Genomic DNA, 5,000 nt, shown 5'->3' with positions numbered 1-5,000 from the left:
GGTCGACTGGATCGGGCCCCTGGAAGTCTGGAAAAAAGAATGGAACCTGACGCCTCCGAGGAGGGGGCGCCCAGGGAAGGAGGGAGATCCGGGTTGACCTGCTGACCGGACGGGAAAGAGGCCACCGGGCGTCCCCCCCCCCTTAAAACCTAGGGGTTGACCTGGTGGCCGGAAAGCGAACCGGCCAGCAGGTGAACCCTTTCGATTCCACGGGTTGACCTGGTGGCCGGGAAGCGAACCGGCCAGCAGGTGAACCCGTTCGATTCCACGGGTTGACCTGGTGCCCGGGAGGGGACTCTGAAAATTTTTCAGCCCTTTCGACTCGGGGTTGACCTGGTGGCGGAGAGGGGACTCGCACGGCAGGCAAGCCGCCCTGGGCTCACCCTCCCCGGCGCAGCGAGGGACTGCCTCCCGGTCGACTGGATCGGGCCCCTGGAAGTCTGGAAAAAAAGAATGGAACCTGACGCCTCCGAGGAGGGGGCGCCCAGGGAAGGAGGGAGATCCGGGTTGACCTGCTGACCGGACGGGAAAGAGGCCACCGGGCGTCCCCCCCCCTTAAAACCTAGGGGTTGACCTGGTGGCCGGAAAGCGAACCGGCCAGCAGGTGAACCCGTTCGATTCCACGGGTTGACCTGGTGCCCGGGAAGCGAACCGGCCAGCAGGTGAACCCGTTCGATTCCACGGGTTGACCTGGTGCCCGGGAAGCGAACCGGCCAGCAGGTGAACCCGTTCGATTCCACGGGTTGACCTGGTGCCCGGGAAGCGAACCGGCCAGCAGGTGAACCCGTTCGATTCCACGGGTTGACCTGGTGCCCGGGAGGGGACTCTGAAAATTTTTCAGCCCTTTCGACTCGGGGTTGACCTGGTGGCCGAGAGGGGACTCGCACGGCAGGCAAGCCGCCCTGGGCTCACCCTCCCCGGCCGCAGCGAGGGACTGCCACCCGGCCGACTGGATCGGGCCCCTGGAAGTCTGGAAAAAAGAATGGAACCTGACGCCTCCGAGGAGGGGGCGCCCAGGGAAGGAGGGAGATCCGGGTTGACCTGGTGACCGGACGGGAAAGAGGCCACCGGGCGTCCCCCCCCCCCCTTAAAACCTAGGGGTTGACCTGGTGGCCGGAAAGCGAACCGGCCAGCAGGTGAACCCTTTCGATTCCACGGGTTGACCTGGTGGCCGGGAAGCGAACCGGCCAGCAGGTGAACCCGTTCGATTCCACGGGTTGACCTGGTGCCCGGGAGGGGACTCTGAAAATTTTTCAGCCCTTTCGACTCGGGGTTGACCTGGTGGCCGAGAGGGGACTCGCACGGCAGGCAAGCCGCCCTGGGCTGACCCTCCCCGGCCGCAGCGAGGGACTGCCTCCCGGCCGACAGGATCGGGCCCCTGGAAGTCTGAGGGGGGGGAAATCGCCCCACGCCTCCGAGGAGGGCTGCCCGGGCGGGCCTGGCCCCGGAGCTCGAAAAAAAAAAAAAGGATCGGGCCCACTAGAGACATGGACCAGGCCGCCCTGGGCTCACCCTCCCCGGCCGCAGCGAGGGACTGCCTCCCGGCCGACTGGATCGGGCCCCTGGAAGTCTGGGGGGGGAAAAAATGGAACCTGACGCCTCCGAGGAGGGGGCGCCCAGGGAAGGAGGGAGATCCGGGTTGACCTGGTGACCGGACGGGAAAGAGGCCACCGGGCGTGCCCCCGTTAAAACCCCTAGGGGTTGACCTGGTGGCCGGAAAGCAAACCGGCCAGCAGGTGAACCCTTTCGATTCCACGGGTTGACCTGGTGCCCGGGAAGCGAACCGGCCAGCAGGTGAACCCGTCCGATTCCACCGGTTGACCTGGTGCCCGGGAGGGGACTCTGAAAATTTTTCAGCCCTTTCGACTCGGGGTTGACCTGGTGGCCGAGAGGGGCCTCGCACGGCAGGCAAGCCGCCCTGGGCTCACCCTCCGCGGCCGCAGCGAGGGACTGCCCCCCCACCCCCCGGCTGACAGGATCGGGCGCACTGGAAGTCCGGGACAATATTTTCCCCGACGCCGGGGAGGGCGGGCGGAGGGGCTCTGGCGGCTAGCCCGGGCCCCGGAGCTCGAAAAGGAAAAAAGGACCGGGCCCGCGAGAGACGGGGGCCCTGCCGCAGGGGGGGGCAGTCCGACCGGGGCTCACCGTGCGGCAGGCCCGGGCGTCGGCAGGGGAAAGCGGGCGAGGAGGCGCGGGGCCGGGTGCCTACGGCCATACCGGACCGAACGCCCCCGATCCCGTCCGATCTCGGAAGGTAAACCGTCCCGGGCCTGGCTAGTACTTGGATGGGTGACCGCCTGGGAATCCCAGGTGCCGTAGGCAGCTTTTCCCGGTCCGAGTCAGCTCTCTCTCCTTTTCTGGGGGGGGAAGGAGAGGGGGGGACGGGCCGGAAAGCCCCTCGTCGCTCCTGCCGAGTCGGAGGTCGCGGCCGCAGGTCACGGGTCTGGGCGCCTGGGGTCCGGCTCCCCACCCACCCGGCTTCCTCCGCGGAGGACCCCCCCGGGCCACCGAAGCCGCTGGGGGAGACCCCGGGCATGGGGCGGACTGGCCCGGACCCTCCCGGCCGCCGGCCCGCAGGTCCGCCCCGAATCCCCCCCCCGCGGCCACCCAGGCCAGGCCTGGCCAGGCGGGACGGACGGCGGGTGTCCAGCGCCCAGCGGCTTCCTCCAGCGGGGACCCACGGACCCCAAAGCCGCAGGGGGAGACCCCGGGCCCGGGCCCGACTCGCTCGGACCCCCTGCGCCCGACGCCGGCTCGCGGGACCGCCCCGAATCCCCCCGCGGCCACCCAGGCCAGGCCTGGCCAGGCGGGACGGACGGCGGGTGTCCAGCTCCCAGTGGCTTCCGCCAGCGGGGACCCACGGACCCCAAAGCCGCAGGGGGAGGCCCCGGGCCCGGGACGGACTCGCTCGGACCCCCCGCCTCCCCTGCGCCCGGCCCCCGGCCCGCGGGACCGCCCCGAATCCCCCCGCGGCCATCCAGGCCAGGCCTGGCCTGGCGGGCCGGTGTGCAGCTCCCCCGGGCTTCCTCCCCCGACGACCCGCGCCCCCCTGCGCCGCAGGCGGAGACCCCGGCCCCGGGGCGGACCGGCCCGGGCTCGCTCGAGCCCCCTGCGCCCGGCCCGCAGGACCGCCCCCCCGAATCCCCCGGGAGAGGCCCGGCCTGCACGCCACTGACGACCCGCGGCCCCCAAAGTCGCAGGAGGCGCCCCCCCGGTTAGCCCCGTCTCGCTCCGCGCCCCCCGCCCCTCGCTGCCGGGACCGGGCGCCGCCCCAGAGTCAGCCGCAGCCGGCCGGCCTGAGAGCTGCCCTCCTGTGGACGACGGTGAGTTTACCTTGATACTAACCGGCCGTCAGCCAGGTCAACCCCATTGCTAGACTGGGGTGGACCTGGTGGCCGAGTGGGGACTTGGAACATTTGACAGCTGCTTCCCGGGGCTTGACCGGTTGTCCTGAACGCCCCCCACCCCCACCCCCAGCCCCCGGCTCCTGCTCCCCTCTCCCCAGCCTCGGTGCTCCGCTCCCTGCCTCGGAGGCTGCCTCTCTGCGGCGCCTGCATCGCCTCCGAGGACGCGCACCCTCCGGAGGCTGGACGTAAACCCACCACTGCCGCCGACCCGGCTCTCCGAGGGACGACTGTGAGGCCCCCCACCCCACCCCACCCCACCCCCGGACCGCCCTGGGGACGACTGCTAAGCCTCCCCCACCGGACCGCCCGGGGGAAGACTGCGACGCCTCCCGCCAGGCCCCCACCCAGCCTGGGGGAAGACTGCTAAGCCTCCCCCCCCCACACACACACACACACTGTCGGGGGATGACGATTAAGCCTCTCCCGGACTGCCCGGGGGAAGACTATTAAGCCTCCCCTGGAACCACTATTAAGCCTGCCCCCGGAGTCCTCGGGGCAAGACTGCTAAGCCTCCCTCCCACACACACACACACTGTCAGGGGAGGACTATTAAGCTTTCCCCCTGGAGCGCCCGGGGCGGACGACTGTTAAGCCTGCCCCCGGAGTCCTCGGGGGAGGACTATTAAGCTTTCCCCCCTGGAGCGCCCGGGGGGGGGGGGGACGACTATTAAGCCTGGCCCCCGGAGTCCTCGGGGGACGACTATTAAGCCTCCCCCGGACCTGCTCCCTCTCGACTATTAAGCCCCCCCTCTGCGGTCCTCAGCACCACTGCCGCGCTGCCCTGGGAGTGGGGTGACACCCGGGCCGGAAAGCAAACCGGCCACCAGGTCAACCCGTCGAATCCAATGGGTTGACCTGGTGGCCGGAAAGCACACCGGCCGCCAGGTCAACCCGTCCAATCCAATGGGTTGACCTGGTGGCCGGAAAGCAAAACGGCCGCCAGGTCAACCCAGTAGATTCAGTGGGTTGACCTGGTGGCCGAACGGGGACTTTGAAAATTTTACAGCCGCTTCCCGGGGGTTGACCTGTTGTCCCGGTGGGGACTTTGAACATTTGACAGCCGCCTCCCAGGGCTTGACCTGTTGTCCCGGTGGGGACTTTGAACATTTGACAGCCGCCTCCCAGGGCTTGACCTGTTGTCCCGGGGGGGACTTTGAACATTTTACAGCCGCTTCCCGGGGCTTGACCTGGTGGCCGAGTGGGGACTTTGAACATTTGACAGCCGCTTCCCGGGGCTTGACCTGTTGTCCTGAACGCCCCCCACCTCCCCCCCCCGGCTCCTGCTCCCCACTCCCCAGCCTCGGTGCTCCGCTCCCTGCCTCGGAGGCTGCCTCTCTGCGGCGGCTGCATCGCGTCCGAGGACGCTCACCCTCCGGAGGCTGGATGTAAAGCCTGACACCCGCCACCGCCGCCGACACGGCTCTCGGAGGGACGACTCTGAGGCCTCCCCCCACCCCCGGACCGCCCTGGGGACGACTGCTAAGCCTCCCCCCCGCCCACACCCACACCCACACTGTCGGGGGATGACTCTTAAGCCTCTCCCGGACTGCCTGGGGAACGACTATTAAGCCTGCCCCCCCCGGAGCACTCGGG

At 69.5% G+C, this 5,000-nt stretch overlaps 1 non-coding gene across 1 annotated transcript; it reads left to right on the top strand.

Annotated features, from left to right (window-relative positions):
- Positions 1 to 2,203: 2,203 nt before the first annotated feature.
- On the top strand, positions 2,204 to 2,322 carry LOC135978507 (5S ribosomal RNA). Its single transcript, XR_010595913.1, has one exon. It is a non-coding gene; the product is annotated as a 5S ribosomal RNA (ribosomal RNA).
- The last annotated feature ends 2,678 nt before the right edge of the window (positions 2,323 to 5,000 follow it).

The sequence above is a fragment of the Chrysemys picta genome, unplaced genomic scaffold (assembly GCF_011386835.1).
Source record: "Chrysemys picta bellii isolate R12L10 unplaced genomic scaffold, ASM1138683v2 scaf295, whole genome shotgun sequence".
NCBI lineage: Eukaryota > Metazoa > Chordata > Testudines > Emydidae > Chrysemys > Chrysemys picta.
The sequence above is the reverse complement of the archived record's forward strand: the minus strand, read 5'-3'. Positions and strand labels throughout refer to the sequence as shown.